A 23516-nucleotide genomic window follows, 5' to 3' on the forward strand; every position below is an offset into this window, starting at 1 on the left:
ATATCCTAGGCCTGACCAAGAATCGAACACGCTATTTCCCTAATGACAAACCTACTCCTTTGTTCGTAAATCCAGTCAACAAGCATACGTGGTTGCCTATGATAAATAAAAAATAGTTTCAACATAGAGGAACGTGATCGTCAACAGCTCGTTCCATTATGAATGGGACATCCGGGAGGAAATCTTTGTACAGACTACTATACTTATCATTACAAATTACTGCAGGCATATACTGCCGTCATACGCATATTTGTCCCACCTTTGCTGGATTTCCTATTCATATGGAACAAATATGCGATTTTTGGCAGTTTACCAAACAGCGTTAATATATTGTTTTTGGAATTGTAGTCGATAAGTCGTATAGCTTAGTGCGATTACATCTGGATCGTGAATGGACGTGCGTTATCACATATCTGCTGTATTCATGAAAACCGATTTTTACCAGATTTGTGACGTTTTCGCTGATTCTTAGTCCTTTATGTGTTTGAACCAAGTGGCGAGTAAATAGCAGGTAAATTGAACACCTATCATTTATCTGACAATAAATATTTTTATACAGATGTTAATATAAAACCTCGCAGGGCTCGTGCAAGCGAATTAGGTTTGATTCTTCGGTACTGATTTTGCATAGAATTATCTATACGATAAAAGACGATGAAGATTGTTTGTCTTTTTCTGACTCAGGTCTTAAAATAAACTTTTTACAGTAGACGCTGAGATCTGTAATGTTATTTCAATATTATTAGGCAGTTTATATGCAAATAAGCATAGGAATTCTACAAAAAACTTACGAAAGTTTTTTGCGGAGTTCATTTTTTTCAGTGGTGAGCTTGTGTAGCTCATGGCACACGTGAATTAAGAGACTCTGCTTAAAAAAAGGAAAACAATACAAGAACAAACTTACGAAATGGCCATTTTCTAAATTGAAACAAAATGAGCCGTTTGACACCCCAAACTTTATGATTTCACGAAGCTACGATAGATATTATGTTTTCGCAGTTTCTTGGCTTTAAATACCCGGTAGCAAAACATTTGCTAATTTTGTTCAACCAATGAAGTTTGACTTGTTTTGGCTTAACTTAGGCCTTAGCTCATTTTCCTCCAGCAGATTATTGGATACGCAGCCAATGTGATCGAATTGATTCCGAGTAGCTAAGAAATTATGGAAACACAATTTCATCCATGAAAAAAGGCCCTATTTTGATTGAATTTAGAAAATGGTCATGCCGTAGGTCCTCCGGATTGGTGCCAATCAATGTGACCGGATTGAATTCAAGTGGCCCAGGCAATCTGAAATATTGTTCCCATCATTGCTTTGTAAGGTGTCACGCGACCTGTTTGGACTTTGGACTTGTAAATGGGCACTTTCTCCGGAGACAACTGACTGACCCGTAACGCTGGGTAGACAGACACCTTTACGTGGCGTGTTACAGAGTAAGATCTACCACGGTTACATTGCCAGCTATAGACCCAACGAATATCTTCCTCATTATCCAACTCCGTGGTACTTATGAAGGTGTCGCTAAGTCGGTGGCCTCTCGTTAAGTAAGTACCACATCAACACTTTCTTCCTCTCCCTAGTTACGGTGAAGATGGGCGTGGCCAAGAGTAGTAATCCTCATGCTTTTGTTATTTTTGTTTAAGAGTGGAATCAAGGACCACTCCCCTTCTTGGTTTCTGACAGTATTCTAGATAAGGATCTCAAAAGTAAAACATGAGTATCACTAGTGTCCAATCTACGAATTACACCGTAACTATGCTAATGCTAAACTTTCTCCGGAGACAACTGATTCTACATAATCTGTAATAACTATGGATTGACTAGAGAATTATTGAATCCGGATGCAATACAAGTTGTTGCAACGGAACCGGTATGGCAACAGTGGTTTCACAGCAGTTCTAATATTTGAAAGTTTAAAAATAGACCTCAGGAACGGAAAGTTTAATATTTCGTATTTTAATTCTACAGCCTTCTGTATATGCCAAAACTGTATTAGCATTAGGTTTTGGGTGTACTGACAATCCTAATCTGCCGAATTCAAAAGTTGCGGATGGGAATGCCCAAAAGTTCCTTCTTTCTGTACCATGATAGCCTATGAATCGAAGACTTATAGTCACAGTGCGAGAGCGCTAGTAACGCTTAATATTTAAATGATCATTCGATATTATATATTTATATGTTAAGTTTTACTACCGTATGAGGCGCATCCACGTTCCAGTCATGGATATGATAAATAGGGGAAACGCCGATTCGGGCAAAAACTCATATGTTGAGAAATCCATGCAAATCAAAAATATGTCTACTTCAAAAGACCTTCCGGGTAGAATCCTTACATAATTTGTGAATTTTTTTATCGATTTTTAGGACAATTATTGCATTCCCAACTGGAATGAATGTTCATTTCGGCATAAACACCAAAACCGAGTTTCACTCAATTCGCTAAAAAAATAAAGCACGCACTTAATGTGTTTCGTTTTTGTTTTTTTTTGTAGATCGTAGAACTATCTGCTAATCGTAATCATCAAATAAACTTTTGGGGAGTTTAGAACTCCTTGCAAACGAGATTTTATGTGTGCTCAGAGATGTTTCTTTTCCTTAGATTTTTATAAACCCTTTCTGGTTTCTGCAAAACTTTTTTATGTAAATTTTAAAATAATTACAATTTAAGATTGCTGCAACTTCTTTTTAGCTCTAGAAAACCACATTTAGGATCAAAAATTACTTCTTGGAGCCCTTAAAAGTAATCACCTTGTTATGTCCAATTACTTATACGAAACGTAGGAATCGATAACCGGTAGAGAACAAAGGGAATTAAACCGTGATTTTTTAACTGCTGAAACGAATGGACTTCTGTATTCTATGAGGTGTCAGATACGAATGACCATCATCGTTTATTTCATCATCGATGAGACCTTCGTCTCTCAGATCGCCCGTTTAGACGATCGTGTATATTTTGTTACCGTTCAACGGATTCTGATTCTGCATTACACTGTAAACGGTAGATAGTTAGATACAAACAAAAAGGCCTCTTCTACGGCACGCTAAGGATACTTAAATCCTTCCCCTTTTGGAAGCTTCAAATTCAATTTATTTTTCTTTTAAATATTTTACGAATAACATTTCATTTGAATAGAAAATAATTTCACATGTTTCGAGTCGATGTTACTATCGCAAACGTAACTACTTTGGATAAACAAAATTACTGTCGCACTTGGCTCTTCTTTGCCTCTTCGACCGCCTAGGACCTGGACCCGGCGAACCATCAACTTCATAGGGCCAATCTATCTTTCTCTTCCTGTTACGCCGTATCTCCTCCTCAGGGAATCCACGAAACTCCTCCTCGAATCCGTTTACTACCGGCTCACTGTGGTCGGATATCATGAAATCATGGCATTAATAAATAACTCCTTAGGGTTGCCTCATAGAAGTTTGGTGTCTTCCACAAAGTTGTTGCTTGATAAGTAGACCTTCATATGGTGATAAAAATTTAGTTCGGAACTCTACCGCTAGGGGGCGCTTCAGCTAACTTTTTATATGAGCATGACAGGTTGATGGTGTCTTCTGCAAAGTTTGAGAATTTAGTATTATGAGCAACTCTTGCGAAGGAACCATCTTTGAAAAGGCTTTTGATTCTGAGATACAATGCCTTTTTTGTTAAAAATGTGCTTTTATTCCCAAAATTTGATTTTTTTGGTTTAATTTTGTATCTATGTATAATATTTATTTTCGCATAAACTTTCTGTATCCCAGAGAGTAATATATGGTAGGGTCTGACCCGATTTAATCGACAAACAACCTAAAAAATGTCTTAATTATTGTAAAATATTCAAAATATACAGAAAAATAGGTTTATTTTCCCACTCTCTTCACATCCAACCAAGATTTTATCTCGGGTAGTATCTTTGGGTTGTGAAGAATGTAATGGAGAGGAATTTGGTTGCAGAAACTTGCCGTAACTTTCAAACGACTTACTTTTATTTGTTCAACTGAATGATTTTGCGCTCAATTTAACATACGCCACAAATTTCTTGGATGCAGTCCTACCATTACTACCATTTATAGTACCATGCAATAGAAATTTTCTGCTGATACTATATTTTTCTTCAATAATAGTTGAAAACATTAATATTTATTTAACGTTGGCATACGAACTGTTTATGCAGAACATAAAATAAATACAAAATGTTTTGTACATTAATCATCGAAGAACGTACTTATCTTTTTTTCAGAACTAGGAGCTGTTCCATAATTTCCGGTGATGTTTCATGAGAGCCCATTTTCAACGATTTAGATCTTGAAGACGGAAATAGAATATCGCCAAATATACTGACACCCGATGGTATTTCTGATGAATCTTATCAAATACACATTTTATAATTTTTATGGTTGGCACACTCCTCGAATTAGACATAGATTTAGGGACAACGTTAATTAGTTTACGTTTTGATATGATCTAGTCAGAGCTTGTTAAGAATATGGATAAAATCAAACCTCCTTGTTTCGAAATCCGTCCAGAGTGTACTAACTTTAACTTCAAGGGAACGATATCTGTAGCGTCATTTAGTGATTTCTAAGCTAAATTCCAGACCAATTTATTTTAAAATAATACTGCAAAATAACTAAAACGAAGCCCTGAAAGTTTATGTACTCATTATAATATGAATTTTACGGCCTACTTTGATTGAAAAAGTGAAAGGTTTCCGTCAAACACATGCGGAACCCAAAAAAAAAAAATTAAGGCGCTGTGGAAGATTTACGCCAAGTTTCTGCAACCGAATTCGTGTCCGTTACATTCTTTATAACCCAAAGATTCTATCCGAGATAAAATCTAAGCGGGAAGTGGAGGGAGTAGGAAAATAAATCGATTTTTCATCATATTTTTGAATATTTTCCAAAAATTAAGGCGTTCTGCAAGTTATTTCATGGTCCAATCGGCTCAGACACTACTATATATTACTCTCCGAGATGCAGAAAAATTATGTGGAAATAAATATTTCACATAGATACAAAATTAAACTAAAAATAATCAAATTTTGGATATAAACTCACATTTTTTACATAAAATGCATTGTATCTCAGAATCAAAAGCCTTTTTAAAGATAGTTACTTCTCAAGAGTTGCTCAAAACACTGAATTCTTGATTTTTGCTGAAGACACCATCATCCTGTCATGCTCATATAAAAAGTTAGCTGATGCGCCGCCCTAGCGGTAGAGTTCCGAACTATATTTTTATCACCATATGAAGGCCTACTTATCATGCAACAACTTTGTGGAAGACACCAAACTTCTATGAGGCAACCCTAAGGAGTTATTCATTAATGCCATGATTTCATGATATCCGACCACAGTGCGGCTGTCGCCGGACCAGACGGATGTTGGACTTTTCGTGGGATTTACCACCTTTAGACACGCGAAGCTGGTCCCGATGCGCCACGGTTTGCACGCTTCCAATTTGAATCTAAAAGGTATTTCGAGAGAATCTCTTAATATAATTTGCTTTAATCCATTTCGCTGTGTGATGGGGATTATGGTTCTTATACCATACTTCGTCCCCAGGCGTCAGATTTTCGAAGGGATCTGATATTTTTCTCAGAATATTCCGGTCTTCCTTCGTATTAATGTCATCATGCCCTGGGACTATGTTTTCACTAGTTAAAGCGTCATGCACAGAGCCTTCTCGCAGGAATTTTTTATAATTAGTTTTGGGATTTAGTAGGTCTAATATTGTTTTGGGTTTGTAAGAGAAAACCATTTGAGATGGACAATTTCCTTCAGTACTAATGCAGTTATTTCTATAATTAATTAAAAACAAATTGATCTGATCCTCCACATCCAAATATGAAAACTCAGGGTCGACCAGAAACTTTTTTAAAACATCTTTTACAGTCCTCACTAACCTTTCACAGGGTGTCTACTACCTGGGAAAACCTGGAATTATCAGGGAATTTTTTCCCACCTGGAAAATACCTGGAATTATCAGGGAATTCCTGACATAATCAGGGAAATTTTAATACCCGGTGATTATGAGTGAAATTCTTTCAAAAGATGAAAAAATCATTAAAATTTTTTGAATGAATATACAAGTCAAATCTATTGAAAATGTAGTGAACGTCAACGGATCGTTGTTCCGCAAAAAAACGTTTTGCCATCTTCAAAAGAATTCCTGGAGAATTTCCGAAGCTATTCTTGGTGGAATCTAGGAATTTATTCGGTAAATAAATTAGGGATTAGGTACTTTGTAAATTCTTTTGAGTATTCCCTCGGAAATTCTTTAGGAATATATTACAAAATACTTCTTCCAAAGGAATTTCGGGATCCGTTTTCCATGGAACTTTTCAAAGAAATCACTAAAAGAGTGTCTATAAGAATGATTAGCATTTTTCTAAATTATTTCTGGAGGAATTTCCAAGATAAAAACCGAAAAGCATTCTCGGAGGAATTTCAAAACGAATTTCCGGACGATTTTCCGTATAGTTTCTTTAAGAAATTCCCGAAAGGGAACCTGAAGGTTTTTACAGTAAAGCAGTAATAGAACGCTAGTATCATAGAAATTCTTCTGCCAAAATATGCTTCAATAAGCTTAATAACCAATTCAGATTACGATTTGATCGTGTTGAAGCTGAGAAAGAATATTGAATGTATGGGGATGGCATCAGGTTGTTGTTTATCATGATATTTATGATCATAAATGGCGTAATCTGAATAGGCTATAACTTGGCCGTTTGACACTTATAGTACCGGTACCTTGGCTGCTAGTCCAAGCAAACTAGATGTTGGTCACGCGAACAGGTATAAGGACGTTAGACATAAAGGATATTAAGCATAAAATGCCCTAAAAACAGCCCACGACCAAGAAATGTAATTGTCGCTGAAAAATGCAAAAAACGAGCAATAAAAGAAAATAGCGATAAGTCTTTGTCCTCATCTGCAGAGGATAAAGCCAATGTTGCGTTCCATTTTATCTGCAACAAATATGGAGCGGTAATTGTTGTGAACTTTTCAAACTGCGATAACTTGTGTGTTTTACTGAAGTAAAACACAAATCATGTGAACAGATGGTTATGTTTATGTTTAAACATTGATAACTGCTGCTTACTTAACCAAAAACATTATCGAAAACCGACTATTTCTCTAAATGCGTGGTAAGCGATCATTGTCCTATTCTGTTGCAGTTTGGAACAAACGCTTGTTGCAAGTTGAGTTTGTCCTAACATTTACAAGAGAGGACAATGTTTTTTATTAGTGTAGTTTTACATTCCCTACCAACGACATAAAAAAAGTATTATGCCTAACGTCATGGAACCAGCATATTTTTGCATCAACACATTTCCTTATAACGGGTCGGCCAGTAGCGTTTCCGGTTTAGAATTGGGCGGCTTATGCGCCACTCCTGGTAGGAGACCGCCCAACGAGTTTTAGTTGCCCGGCTTGAGACCTTCTTAGGGGAAGGGTCACTTTCCTTAAAGAGAAAGCTGACTGGCTAACCTGCATACGTCCGTCGTACTTCTCGTTTCCGAGCGGACACAACTAATTCCAAAAGATTTCCTCAAATAAATTCTTCCGATATCCGGCCTGGAGACAAAATCATGCAGGCGGGGGTTTTCCTCATCGGACCAACCCAAAAAAGTTACCCGTTTCACCCCGTCCAAGACTAGAAAGCGGTCCAAAAGTCAAATCGGGCTGACTACCCAGTAAATACAACAACAAAAACCTAAATTCGAACACGAAGCGACATAAATTCTTTAAAGGACAGTAACTGACTACATTCAAATTACACGCATTTGGACCAGTCTAACGTCTCAACTCTGGGTTATTTCGGCTCCGATCAAATCATACATGGAACACTCAACAAACATTTACATGGATTTTAATGCATTTATTTTATCCCCCTGCATTCGCCTAGGCCTAGCATTTCCCACTGTTTCCCTCTGCGCTATCTGTGTGTGCGTGCAATATTCCTCTCTACTTCTAATTTGTGTACATTCTCTTCACATATCTTCTTTCCTCTTTCTCTTCGCCGGCGGTATCTCCGGCTACGCGACTCTCCTCCTCTAGCTGACTCCGACAACTTCTCCTGCGAGCTCACTCGCTTCTCACATACGGTGAGCTTCACACGGGAGCCGTATCGAATTGGCTAATTACGGACTCCCGAAACAAAAATTGTTGTGCCTCTACTGGGTCACATGGCCATGGACGACACAAACAATTATGCATGCATATTACTCACGGTTTTGCTTGGCGTGTTTGGAGTGGACCTACGAATGGGGCCGGAGCTGCATTGCGCACTACTCCGGTCCAGAAACTCACGCCGACGGACGGCGTATTGCGTCGATGTTGTACGGTCACTCACTTCCTTCGGTGCGCGGGCTTACGCATGGGCGCGGTACAAGCGTCCGTCCTGGCGCGCAAAGCAGATTGTTGAGGCGCCGTCGGTAGTGCGATGATGACGACGACAACGGCGATCTGCTGCTATGCGGTTGGAAAACGTTGGAAATTGATTGGATGCTGTTTGCGGTGGGTTGGCTTCGCCTGCCAAAGGTGCGCTTTTGATGGTACGCAACCTTCTCCGGCCAAGTGTACCCCGGGAATCTTTGTAGCCGATGCGTGGGGTCAAAAGACGGTCTTATCGGATTGGTGTAGTGTGTCGGCTTCGCCAATTTAATGCTGCCACGGACCTAATTGTACACACGCACGATGTTTGAGAACTATCTAATATTTAAAAAATGTCACAAATTACCTTTCTTAATATGGATCTACGCACACACAATATACAATCAACTGACTGAATTGAGCTTTTCTAACTTATGCTCGACTAGAGGAAAACAAAGAACGTATATTAGCTAACAACCTACTAAGAAATTATGTCACTTTTTACCTTACAAAACACACTACGGCACGGATCAAAATTGACCGCTTTTGCCTCTTCCACGGAACGGAACAAAGTGAACGATTCCGGGTTGGGAAAATCCTCAGATACCGCGAAATTTTAGACATTGTCTCCATAGTTCGCGAAATTCAACGAAGTTGAAATTTGCAAATCGAGCATCAAAAGAATTTATCCACGAAATCCCTCAAAATCGTGCATCTCATTCCCACAGACGATTCAAATTAACCAGTAAGCTTGCTCGCTAAGAATCGTGTCAAGCGTGGAATGCCGGACAAGCCAAAGGTCAACGCAACTTCAAAAGACCGGCGTGCGGGTCGTTGGCCGCAAGCCACGCGCTACTTTTGGCGTCATGATGCGCTATATGCTGGCTAAACCCCATGTGTTTCTTTGGTAGCTGACTGTAGGGAACTCATAAGACTCAATTCTTAGCGTAGGTAACTCAATGGCGTACTTCTTCTAGACTATTCTTGCGGTGATCCAAGACAAAGATTTATTTCAAAAGACGCAACTATACATGCAAAGTTTTATAATTTAAATAAATAACAAAATAAATATATTTACAAAGATAAACTAAATATTGCAATAAATAAATAAATAAATATGGCGTACTTGCTACAACATTCCCCACTAAAAGTACGAAAATTTGATTGGCATTTGAAAATGGATATGAAAATTGCCAATCAAATTTTCGTAGGCCAAGCAAGACGCATTGGATTAATAACTTTTGATTTTCGGGGTCATATAAGATCATCGTCAACCGAAGTCGACTCCTTCTCAATTTACAGCACAAGTTCCTATTGGTACTGGCTGCCACTGACCATCAGCGACGTGAGTCTCCGGTCTCCAGCAAAAATCTAGTCATTATCTTTCCGCTACGCTCACTAATAGAAATATGAAAAGGGGTGGCCGAAAAATAGCTTGAAAGTCTGTGAAAAGCAAAAACAGAGTCTATGGAAGTTACTTGTTTTACAGTCTATGATGATAGATGACCTCATTCATACACATAAATTCTCAAAAATACAACATTTAAACGGCTTCAACTCTAGAGTCGTGCACAACTCTGAGCAAGCTCACATAAAATACTGAAACATTATTCTACACCAGGACTACGCCGATATACAAAATAACATTTACGAAACATTCACTTACATGTGAATAAAACTAACAAGTCAGAATGGTTGCCTCTCACCCAGCACGTAGCGAGCAACGCGAGACACCAACTTTCTTGCCAAAACAGGGTCCGTTTCTATTTACGATTCGCATGCACGGAGTCTTTCATCCGCAATATACGCTCACCATAACATAGAAACTCAAATTGCTTCTTAAGAGTACTTTCTACGCCTAGAAATATCCGGCTATAAAGTACTCCAAGAAAAACACGCAAGACGCAAAATATCAATCATTCACTCATCTCACGCACTCACATATGCATCAGAATCCAACTCCAGTTGAACTCCGACACGCGCGCACTCATTCTCTCTTAAGACCGGTCTACCAAACATATGATGTCAACATCAAAAGAGGACTGTAAAAACTCAGAAAGTGAACAAAATGTAGTGCAACCATAACAGTTCGCGAACGGGAAAGCCATGCTTTTCCCAAAAAGTTGGTGGAAATCTGCGATGGAGCGGCCAGCGATGGAAATCTTCAGGAGAGTGAACCTCTAGTTGTTCCAAACCTATCTGGTGTAAGTTGTTTTGTTTTTATATTTACAGGTAATCGGGAAAAACAAATCTGCGGTGAAATAGCGTAGGACAACATGGACGAAGGAAAGGAGATAAAGAGAAGAGACAACCACTAATAGAAACCTGTGTGGTTGAATGGACGGGACCAAATGCGAATACTTGATAGACGAAGGAATTATGGATAACTGGACGGGACTAAAATATATTGCATCGGACTGGAAGACCAACACAAAGTACCAAGAACGGCACTATCTAAGGACTAAAGGACCAAAATGTAAACAAACGCGGGATACTACTTTATAAGGATTTTGACGAGGACTGTACTGGACTATTACGAATGAGGAAGGGACAAAATTGAGAAAAAAAACGGATTTACTTCAATCGACAAAACAGAACTACGAAAGACTAAGCATAAATAATAAATAACGTAAGTAATCAAACAACAAACATTAACTTTTTACATTTTTAGGATATGTACAACTCTGGCTCCTCCTTGACGAAGTAACCAGGAGAATAAATCCAGTCGTTACCCGAAGGATGTGAACGACCAGAACGAATCCAAGTGGATATCGTGAGTGGTTTTAATCTTTAATTAATTTAGGCTAAGTACTAATCTAATTTAAGTGATAGGGAAATAGGCTAACTAACAAACTAATATTTACATATTTACAGCTCACTGGAGAGTGAGAAAGTCTAAATCGGGAATACGCGTCTTCAATTGACTCAAATCGTGGTTTGTTTGGAAAATGTCTGCCCGAATTACGGTATTTTCGCGAAGCTTAGTTGTTCGCAGATACTTTCAGAAAGTTGCATAGCTTTTTACCAATGTCGTAGTTTTAGGCTCAGTCGGTACCCTCAGTGCTAGTCTGTCCGAGAACTTCCTAGGCACGAGTCCGTCGATCTGTCCGTAGATGTTATGACCCCGTAGGTGTTTTCGTTCATCGGTGAATTGTCGCTCTAAAAGAGGTACATAGCTGGACAAAGTTTCCGCTTATGGAACACCCGGAGGGGAATGCAACTTCTTTAGTCGATTGGCGAAGTAAACTCCGATTCTTTTACCGGAATCGTTCTCAAGTTCGTACGTATTTGTACCCAAAACCTTCCTAACCACAGCAGGCTCATATTTTGGGGCTAGCTTTTTGCAGAACCCTTTGCCCTTGTCTGAGAGCTCAAACGTCTGCTTCAGGACCCTTTCTCCTTCCCTATACGCAGGGCAGCTTGGATTTGAGCGCAAGTTGTACGCTTTGGCGTGCCTCTTATACGCCGCTGACAGATTGGTTCTAATTTCCTCGAACAACTTCTTTCGCCTATCAGAAACGGCATTCTCCTCATCTTCGTCATCTTTCGAATTATAATTGTCACGCATCCTACTATATTCCATGCCATCGGAAACCTGATTTCGTCCAAAAACAGTGAAATAGGGGCTGTATTTCGTCGAATCGTGGACAGCATTCCTAATAGCGTTAGCAATGGACTGGATGTCGTCTGCCCAGTGTTTGTGGTCCTTCTTCAGCGTCGCACGGATAGCCGTAGTGATGACCCTGTTCACTCGTTCCGTATTGTTTACCTGAGGATGGTAGGCCGGCGTTAACCAGTGATTTACGTGGTATGCTTCCAGTAGGTCTTTGAATCGCTTCGAAACAAATTGAGAACCATTATCCGTAAGAATGATTTCAGGAACGCCAAAGAGTCGGAAAATCATATTTTCCACGAATTCAGCAAGCGAGTTAGCCTTTGCTTCACGGAATGGCTGGATGAGAACGAACTTACTGAAGACGTCAGTGGCCACCAAGAGACATGTGCTTCTATTCTTCCCCGAGGGTGGCAGCGGCCCAACGTAATCCAGGGTTACAAACTGCCACGGGTACTCCACTGGCTTCTGTGCTCCCATCGGTGGCGTTACGTTCACATTGCCAGATTTGCTCACCTGACAAGTTAAGCATTCTCTACAATGTTTCTTGATTTCCCCATTCATTTTTGGCCAGAAATACCGTTGCTTGATCGCGGCTAACGTCTTTTCGTATCCGAAATGGGCCTTATCGTGCTCCCTTTGAATGACATCCTTCTTCTGCGTTTCGGTAGGGAGCTGCTTCCACTCGAACCTAGGGTCACTCATCCGATCTTTTACCTTTACGAACCGATAAACCACGCCATCTACGATTCGGTAGTCTTTGTGCTTTATCGGGTTGTTCCGAATCTCCTCCATCAAATCTTCATATTCAGCGTCCGGTTGTGAGGCCGCGATGACGTCAATTTGTACTGCTCGAGACAGGCAATCGGCGGTGATGTTCGCCTTCCCTTTCCGATACAGCAAGTCGAAGTCGTACGCCTGTATCCGGAGTGCCCACCTCAACAGCTTCGCGTTTCCCGTCTCTGCTCCCACGTTAAACAGCCACAGCAGACTGCGAGCATCCGTAATGACGCGGAACTTGGTTCCCTCGACGTAGTGCCGGAAGTGGTGAATGGCGCACAGTACTCCCAAGCACTCTTTTTCCACTGCGGAGTATCGTCGTTGCGTCCGATTCAGCTTCTTGCTGAAATAGCTAATTACCCGCGTCTCTCCGTCCTGCTCTTGGACCAGAGCTGCTCCCACTGCGCGATCGGAAGCATCTGATTCGATGGTGAACGTCTTTGTGAAATCAGGATTGCCTAAAATGGGTGCTGAGGTCAGTACCGATTTCAATTCATTGAACCCGTGTTCTGCCTCTTTGGTCCATACTACCTTCTTATTCTCCTTGGTCAACAGGTCTGTGATTGGGGCTGTGATCCGGCTGTAGTCCTTGATGAACCGCTGATAGAATCCAGCCAGACCCATGAGACGACGAATGTCTTCCTGATTACGCGGTCGTGCATAGTCCAATATTGGCTGGATTCGAGATACATCTACCGCCAGCCCGTCCTTGTTTAAAAGGTACCCAAGGTACATGACCTGTTTCCGACAGAAACGGGATTTCTCTACGGAAATCGTCAGTCCTGCTCGGTTTAGTCTCTCTGCTACTATCCGTAAAAGCCGAAGATGTTCTTCGAACGTCTCGGAAGCGATGACAATGTCATCTAAGTAGACAAAAACAAACGGTTCAAGGTCGAATCCGAGCGCTTTGTCCATTAGGCGTGACATCGTAAACGGTGCGTTCATCACCCCGAACGGAAGCACTTTGAACCGGAACACACCTTTCGCAGTACGGAATGCAGTATAGTTTCGACTACCTTCTTTCAGAGGGATCTGAAAGTAGGCGTCTTTTAGATCGATCACTGTGAAGTATTTGGCTTTACCCAATCGTCGGAATATGTCTTGCATATTCCGCATTGGGTAAGAGTCCTTTATTGTGAGTTTGTTGATCTTTCTGGAATCCAAACACACTCGCACTTTCCCGTTTTTCTTACGGACCGGAACGAGTGGATTCGTCCACTCGCTATAGCACTCTTCAATGGCGTCAAGCTGTTTGAAACGTTCTACCTCCGCATTTATTGCCTCTTGTATGTACGGTGAACACTTGTACATTGGAGGGTTTCGAGGTTTCACTCCATCCTTCAAGACAATCTCGTGTTCGATGAGATGTGTCCTCCCGAGTCTGCCTTCTGACGTTAGCTCGAACCGTTTTATCACATCCATCAGCTGTGCTCGTTGTCCATCCGTTAATGCATGCTCCGTCTCTATATTCTCCGGATCGGCTACCGTTTCCGTCGGTCCTTCGTAGACCGGAATGTCTAGGGTCTCATCGCTCTCTTCCTGTTCGATCGTCGGTAATTCGGTCGCTGGTTCTAGCGTATAGCAGATGACTTCGTTGTCTCTCGGTGCGACGACTTCTACTGTTTCCGGACCATTTCCAAGATCAATCATCGGCCGAATGCCGAACGCCTCCCAAAAATCTGCTCCAAGAATTAACTGTCGCGAGATTTCCGGTACCACGATTGTCGGAATAACTTTCGTCATGTTTTTGAAAGTAAATGGAATGTTGGCGTATCCCAGACACCTGTAGTTTGAGCCATCTGCGGTGGAAACTCTAATAGACGCAGGTTGAATTTTCAGGCCGTATCTGTCGATTACTTCTCTTGAATTGAGGACACTTATTCCTGCTCCAGAGTCTAATAGCGCTTCCCAGTCCGTGTCGAAAATCCTTACTCTAATGTGGGGACACTTGCCCACGCGAATCTTAATATGATACACTTCCAATAATGGGTCATATGGAAGGTTTGTCGTAGTTAGTTTGGGAACTTCTTTTGTAGTTTGGATGTTCGCGTTCCCAGACCGACACCCTTCTACTCGTTTCCCGCTGGTTCCTGGAGCAGTGCTCACAGTTCCGCGTAGTTCTTCCTAAATTGCCGCAGCCGTAGCAAAATACCACTTTTGGCCTGCTACACTGTCTCCATCCGTGTCCTTGAGATTGGCAATTCCAACATATCATCGGCGCTGTAGCTTGATTGCCTTCTTGCTGTTCTTGACCGCTTTGCTGTTGGCCGTGTCTCTCGGGGCCAGTGCTTTGCCTCCGACGATCTCCTCTTTCGTAGCGCCCCCTTACCACGTTGACCGGTACTGAACGGTCGCTGTCGTAATCGCTTTCTTCCGCTTCGATCTGGTTGATAGGCCGCCGAACGTTGCTGTCGTTGGCATGATACTGTAACTGCGGGTCGGCTGCGTCGATTCTGTAGTTTAGTCTCGTAAGTTGCTGTAGGTCCTTCACCTCTACGATCGAGATTTTGGAGCGATAATGCTGCCGCATGTTGTCCCACACTATCTCGAACTTTCTCCGCGTCGACAACGGCCGGGACAGCATTTTATTCAGCTTCTCAATCTCCGTTACGAACGCTATAAAGGACTCGCCTCTTTGCTGCTTACGTTCGTGAATTCTCGAACGGATCCCTTGATCCTTGTTCGGATTCCCAAATCGGTAGACGATATTAGCTTCAAAGACATCCCAAGTGACCAGTTCATCCACGAAGGTAAAGAACCAGTCAGAAGCTGCGCCTTCGAGAAGCATGTGGATGTCACGAAGCAAAATGTCTCTCGACACACCTTCTCGTTCGGCTAACTTCTTCGCTTTATACAGGAAGTTCTCGATCGGCATGCCCCTAGGTTCGCCCGTGAATCGGAGCTTCCATTTCTCGATTCGGTTGTGGTTAATTGGTTCCCGAGGACGTTGCCCGCCATGCTGTGAACGCGCCCAACCTCGATGTTGCGGAATGTTGTCCCTGTAACTCTCATCGTCGCTTGACTGTGAGCTGTCTCTTGGGGTTGATGTCTTCTGTATCGGTGTCCATCCTCACTAAGGCCTAACGAATCCTGGTGTGGCTGAACTTCACTTTGCCAATAGCTGTTCCGTGGGTCTCTCTGCCTCGGCAGTTCTTGTCGTTTTCGTTCATTCCTATTTGCCTCTGGTGTTCCTCGTTCGAATGCCTAACCCGATTATCCTGACCATCCCCAGAAAACTTACTCATCAAACACTGCATCATGGCTTTCATTTCATCCCATTCTTGACGCGAGACCACAAACTTAGAATCCTGTGTCTGCCCTGTCCCTGGTTGATTTGAACGGTTTCTTTGTGAATGGCACCCTTGGAATAATCGAGCGATTTGCGAGGATTATCGAGAAAATGAGAACCGTCCTCTGATACCACTGGTCCTCCTACTGCTCCACCCCTAGTTTGACCACTCGCTTCCTCATCATTACTATGAATGATTTTATTAATCTGCTGTTTGTATGGTGAAAGCGAGGGCCAAACTGGAAGTTATGCATAACAGTCTCGACTCTTCTTATTAAATCTCTCCGCAATTTCTTCTCCTCCTCGTTCCTAGCTACCGCTCGTTTAACCCGATACCAGTAGTGGATCACTCGAGATTCAAGTTTAATTTCTACTCTCTCTTCCAATGCCTTAGATAAATTTTCGATTCTACCTTCAACGTGTGCCGCTTCCTCGCTAATGGAGTAGGGCGAACGATAGTTGCGTCCATCTTTCTGATCTTCCTTGAATAAACGTCTCAATGTTCTTTGCCTTCCAGACAAATCAAGCTTAAAAACTTCTTCTGGTTGTTGTCGAATCGCGAGCTCATAATCGATCTCCTCAGAGTTGAGATCTTCGGCTCTGGGAAAAACTTGATTCATATTGAAATAATAGTAGAAAATTCACACCAGAAGAAAATGACACTCCACAAAGATCTACCGCAAATATGTAGTTAAATGAATTAAGTCTAGTATACGTTTCGAGTTACCTTTTTTTAATATTCCAAATTCAAACAGAATAATATAATAAATAACACTCAGCAATAAATAACATAGAACAAGAAAAATAAATTATGAAACAAAAATGTAAATAATATATAATAAATTAACAATGATGTAACAAATATGTAGGTTTATTGAAATAAACATAAATAATAAATATGAATACAGAAAACAAAAATACCATATATTTAAACATAAATTTCCGAAATTCGAGTTCCCTTCCAATGAATTTTCCACTTTCAAAATAAATATGTGCTTTTTCATGCAACAAAAATTCAAACTTGAATATAAAAAGTTATTTTACAAACAATCAGCTACAAAAAATTCCGAAAAAGCCTTGTTTTGTTGGGCGCCAGATATAACGGGTCGGCCAGTAGCGTTTCCGGTTTAGAATTGGGCGGCTGGTAGGAGACCGCCCAACGAGTTTTAGTTGCCCGGCTTGAGACCTTCTTAGGGGAAGGGTCACTTTCCTTAAAGAGAAAGCTGACTGGCTAACCTGCATACGTCCGTCGTACTTCTCGTTTCCGAGCGGACACAACTAATTCCAAAAGATTTCCTCAAATAAATTCTTCCGATATCCGGCCTGGAGACAAAATCATGCAGGCGGGGGTTTTCCTCATCGGACCAACCCAAAAAAGTTACCCGTTTCACCCCGTCCAAGACTAGAAAGCGGTCCAAAAGTCAAATCGGGCTGACTACCCAGTAAATACAACAACAAAAACCTAAATTCGAACACGAAGCGACATAAATTCTTTAAAGGACAGTAACTGACTACATTCAAATTACACGCATTTGGACCAGTCTAACGTCTCAACTCTGGGTTTTTATTTCGGCTCCGATCAAATCATACATGGAACACTCAACAAACATTTACATGGATTTTAATGCACTTTCTTTATTCCTTGCATTGGCCTAGGCCTAGCATTTCCCACTGTTTCCCTCTGAGCTATCTGTGTGTGCGTGCAATATTCCTCTCTACTTCTAATTTGTGTACATTCTCTTCACATCTCTTCTTTCCTCTTTCTCTTCGCCGGCGGTATCTCCGGCTACGCGACTCTCCTCCTCTAGCTGACTCCGACAACTTCTCCTGCGAGCTCACTCTCGCTTCTCACATACCTACGGTGAGCTTCACACGGGAGCCGTATCGAATTGGCTAATTACGGACTCCCGAAACAAAAATTGTTGTGCCTCTACTGGGTCACATGGCCATGGACGACACAAACAATTATGCATGCATATTACTCACGGTTTTGCTTGGCGTGTTTGGAGTGGACCTACGAATGGGGCCGGAGCTGCATTGCGCACTACTCCGGTCCAGAAACTCACGCCGACGGACGGCGTATTGCGTCGATGTTGTACGGTCACTCACTTCCTTCGGTGCGCGGGCTTACGCATGGGCGCGGTACAAGCGTCCGTCCTGGCGCGCAAAGCAGATTGTTGAGGCGCCGTCGGTAGTGCGATGATGACGACGACAACGGCGATCTGCTGCTATGCGGTTGGAAAACGTTGGAAATTGATTGGATGCTGTTTGCGGTGGGTTGGCTTCGCCTGCCAAAGGTGCGCTTTTGATGGTACGCAACCTTCTCCGGCCAAGTGTACCCCGGGAATTTTTGTAGCCGATGCGTGGGGTCAAAGACGGTCTTATCGGATTGGTGTAGTGTGTCGGCTTCGCCAATTTAATGCTGCCACGGACCTAATTGTACACACGCACGATGTTTGAGAACTATCTAATATTTAAAAATGTCACAAATTACCTTTCTTAATATGGATCTACGCACACACAATATACAATCAACTGACTGAATTGAGCTTTTCTAACTTATGCTCGACTAGAGGAAAACAAAGAACGTATATTAGCTAACAACCTACAAAAAAAACTATGTCACTTTTACCTTACAAAACACACTACGGCACGGAACAAAATTGACCGCTTTTGCCTCTTCCACGGAACGGAACAAAGTGAACGATTCCGGGTTGGGAAAATCCTCAGATACCGCGAAATTTTAGACATTGTCTCCATAGTTCGCGAAATTCAACGAAGTTGAAATTTGCGAACCCGAGCATCAAAAGAATTTATCCACGAAATCCCCCAAATCGTGCATCTCATTCCCACAGACGATTCAAATTAGCCAGTAAGCTTGCTCGCTAAGAATCGTGCCAAGCGTGGAATGCCGGACAAGCCAAAGGTCAACGCAACTTCAAAAGACCGGCGTGCGGGTCGTTGGCCGCAAGCCACGCGCTACTTTTGGCGTCATGATGCGCTATATGCTGGCTAAACCCCATGTGTTTCTTTGGTAGCTGACTGTAGGGAACTCATAAGACTCAATTCTTAGCGTAGGTAACTCAATGGCGTACTTCTTCTAGACTATTCTTGCGGTGATCCAAGACAAAGATTTATTTCAAAAGACGCAACTATACATGCAAAGTTTTATAATTTAAATAAATAACAAAATAAATATATTTACAAAGATAAACTAAATATTGCAATAAATAAATAAATAAATATGGCGTACTTGCTACATCCTGAAGTAGTTTTCGTAAGAAGTTCTGAAGGATTTCCTAAAGAAATTCCCAAACATATTTCCGGAACAATTCCTTAAGAAGTTTTCTTAAGTTTCTTCAAAAAACAGCTGAAATAAAATTCAAAGGAATTTCCGAAAGAATTTTTAACCAAATTTCCAAAGAAATTCTTAAAAAATATATATATTCACAAGACATTTTCGAACAAACACCTAAAGGAGCTTCAAAAAGAAATCACAAAGGAATTGCCAAATGCATATCTAAAGGAATTTCCGGAACAAATCCTTGAGATGTTTTCTAAAGTTTTAGCAAAGAAATTTTCAAATTAAATCCTGGAGGAAGTTCTGAAGCAATTCTTCAAATCCGGAGGATTTTCCGATGTAATCTATGGAGAAATTTTCAAAGGAATACCTGGATGAATTTCCTATGTGATTCCTGAAGGAATTTTGATTGAATGGATGAAGAAATTTATGAGTGAACTTGCGATGGAATTCCTGGAGGAATTTCTGAAGTAAATTTGTTGGAATTTTGTTTTTACAGATGAGTAGACACCCTGTTTCAGCCTGTCCATTGCTAGAAGGATTATATGGTGGGCTCTTTAGCACCCTGATTCCCTGGCGTTGTAAAAAAATCGTGAAGCCATATGCATTGAATGGATGACCACCATCAGACACAAGAACATCAGGTCTCGCTTAACTTTTCAAAAGGTCCTAAGTACCATTTTTTCATGAATTAATTTGAATAGCGCAATCAACCGACCAATACGAAAGCTTTTGATTGCAGTACTCAAATTAATTCATGAAAAAAATGTTACTTAGGACCTTTTGAAAAGTTAAGCGAGAGGTAAACCGTAACGTGCAAAAGAAGAAACCTGCTTTCTTAAAACCTTATCACAATTCGTGCCGTTCCTCATATACTCTATCTCTACTCATTTAGAGTAACTATCCACTATTACTAGATATGTGCGGTGCTCAAAATAAAAAAAATCGATGTGTATTCTGCTAAAGGGCCTCGTCTGTATCCATTTGGATTCTGTTTTTGTTTTGGGAACAATCAGCATGCTATTGCAAGTATCACAGACTGCCACGTAATCTTCAATATCTGAGTTTATGCCAAACCAGTAAACACACTGTCTAGAAAGCCGTTTCATTTTTACAATTCCTGCATGATTGGCGTGTAATAGTTTTAAAATTCGATTTTTGATTACTGCAGGTATTACAACTCTATTTTGGTACATTAAACATCCATCTATGAATTCTAGATACATTAAATTACATTAAACATCCATCTATGAATTCTAGATTTTGCTGATTAGCATACACATCAAGGTATGTTTTGCTCACCTTTGCTGGCTAACCGTTTGTCATGAATGAAATAACATTTTGCAGAAATAAATCTTCTTTGGTCTTACTAGCTATTATGGAAAAATCAATTGAGAATTCCCTACCGAAATTAATATTATTCACTAATGTTTAATTACATTCAACAGGAACTGCCTGATCTAAAAGGAATCGTGAGCAAAAGTCCGCATTTCCCATGCGATTTGATACTTTATATACTTTACGATACTTTATCTCAAACTCATAAATTGACAGTTCCAGCACATACCGTTGCAATCTTGTGGCATAAACAGAGTTCTTTCCTTCTTTACCAAATATTCCGACTAGAGGCTTATGATCCGTATAAATGAAAAACTTTTTACCATACACAAACTTATGGAATTTCTTCACAGTACATACCAAAGCCAGTGCTTCTAAATGAAGAATTGGATATTTTTGTTGGGCTGCATTCAGCGAGAACGATGTAAAATATATTGGTTTTTCAACCCTATCTATTAAATGTGCCATTACACCACCTAACCCATATCCCGAAGCATCTGAAACAATAACTATCGATTTGTTTGGATCATAAAATTCAAGGAATTTTGCCTTCACTAAAGCTTCCTTGCTCTCTTCAAAAGCTTTATCGCATTTGCCATCCCAATTATATTTAACATCATTTTTTATTAAGTTATATAAATGAAAAAGCTTTGAAGATAAGTTAGGAATAAATTTATGATAATAATTTATCAGTCCAAGAAAGGACTTAAGCTCCGTTACATTCCGTGGCAACTTTGCATTTTCAATAGTAGAAATTTTGTCCAGGCATGGTCTCAAGCCATCTCCACTAATGACGTGTCCCAAATGAACTAACTCTTTAACAAAAAAACGACATTTGTCCCAATTTACTTTAATGTTAACTTGCCGTAGTTTCTCAAGAACTTCAAATAGTTTTTTCTTGCAATCATTTAAATCTTTACCAGCAATCAACACATCATCTAAATACACCGTAACATTATCAATTCCATTAAGAACCTGGTCCATAACTTGCTGAAACATCGATGCACTAGATGATGCGCCTTGTGGTAACCGATTGTACCTGTAAAGCCCCTTAATAGTGTTTATTACCATGTATTCCTTGGACCTTTCCGACAATGATAGTTGTGTATAAGCACCTTCAAGATCTAACGAACAAAAAACTTTGCAACCAGCCAATCCAGCAAAAACGCTGTCAGCATTGCGCTGTCGGCAATGGATAAGTGTTCGGTATAATAAACTTATTAACGGAAACTTTACAATCAATCACTAAACGAATTTGACTATTCTTCTTCATTATCACAATCACTGGTGAAGCCCATTCACTAGTTTTTATTGGTGTTATTACTTTTTCGGTTTCTAATTTAGTTAAATAATCTAAAACTTTATCACGAAGCCGATATGGAACGTCATAGGCTTTTTTGAAAATAGGAACTTCTGACTTTAGGACCAAATCCGCTTCAAACCCGTGAATGGGTGAAGAAAAATCTTTAACAAAAACATCCTTGTACTTGACTCTAATCTCATTAATTATTGTTTCATCTTCGTCAGCATTAAAAGAAACTAAATTAACAAAAAAATTTCTCCAATTTGGAAAAAATAAATCCATCCAAGGTCTTCCTAGCAAAGGGGTAAACGTACTTTCACAATTCAGCACTAAAAGTTTTAAATTTGCTAGCATTCCATTTAATTTCACCGAAACATTTGCCTCTCCCTCTATCACAAGACTCGCACCATTTACTACCACTAACTTCTTATCACAGTTTGTTAATTGTTTAGAAAAATTATTGAAATATTGCTTTTTACTCATGACAGTTACAGACGAACCACAATCCATTTCCATGTCAAACAAGACATTATCAATTTCTACTTTCAAAAGACAAGGTTCACTTATGCTACCAATGGAGGACACATGCATACATTGAAAAATATATTTCTCACCATCCGCATCATTCTCACTATCTGAATCCGTCCGCAGTCTGTTGACCATATCGCTCAAGAAATTGTCCGGGTTTGATCCAGAGTCATTAGGGTTAATCATATGCACGGCATCCCTATGCATGTTTTTAAGTTTGAAACATTTTCGCTTAATGTGCCCTTTGACACCACAAAAATCGCACACCATTTGCGAATAATCGGGGCGGCTCCATTGATGATTTCTGCCGCCCTTGTCCTGATTGCGATTCCGCCATTGTCTATTCTGCCATTGTCCTTGTTTAAAGCGATCCTTTTGATAAGGAGAATAACCCAATCTATTTTTTACCGATCCCCGGTTTTGTTCAGCCGTCGAATCAATATTATTTCTAGCGGCTAACTTCAGTGTCGCAGCCAACTTATTTAATCTTGCCCCAGGGAAATTCAAAGATGCTATTTGGTCCGTATTGTTGCTATATTCCATATTTTTGGCATTGTTTCTAGCAATTTCCCATGTCGCAATTAATTTTTCAGCTGTTTCCAATGTCAGCTTCTCCTCATTCAGCAATCTTTGTTGAAGAGATTTGTCCCGTATGCCAGCAACAATACGGTCCCTAATGGCCATCTGTTTGAAATTTTCAAAATTACAGAACTCCGCCTGTAGCTTCACAGACAACACGAAATCCTCAAGCGATTCATCCGGTTGCTGTACCCTTACATTAAATTTCAATCGCTGAACTAGATCGGATTCGGTCTTATCTAGTCTCGCTTTAAGCTTGGCAACCATTTCCGCAAAAGGAATTTCGGCTAAATTACCATTGGGGTACAGCAATTTTAGCTCTCTAAAAATTGTCGGACCACTCAGTGTAATGAAGTGATCACGCTTCTCTTCCTCGGGCACTTTATTCATATTAAAAAAAATCCAAGACGTTCA

The 23516-nt window shown here is 40.5% G+C and overlaps 1 protein-coding gene and 1 long non-coding RNA gene across 12 annotated transcripts in view; one reads left to right on the forward strand and one right to left on the reverse strand.

The window, feature by feature from the left end:
* LOC134217609 (prominin-like protein) overlaps positions 1-23516 on the forward strand; it is a 173759-nt gene that overhangs the window by 106502 nt on the left and 43741 nt on the right. The gene's annotated exons all lie outside the window — the stretch shown is intronic.
* Positions 17990-18856, reverse strand: LOC134213998 (uncharacterized). The gene is made up of 3 exons (XR_009979592.1): positions 18686-18856; positions 18548-18622; positions 17990-18486 (listed from the first exon to the last, which is right to left on the reverse strand). It is a non-coding gene; the product is annotated as an uncharacterized LOC134213998 (long non-coding RNA).

The sequence above is a fragment of the Armigeres subalbatus genome, chromosome 2 (assembly GCF_024139115.2).
Source record: "Armigeres subalbatus isolate Guangzhou_Male chromosome 2, GZ_Asu_2, whole genome shotgun sequence".
In the NCBI taxonomy this organism is placed as follows: domain Eukaryota; kingdom Metazoa; phylum Arthropoda; class Insecta; order Diptera; family Culicidae; genus Armigeres; species Armigeres subalbatus.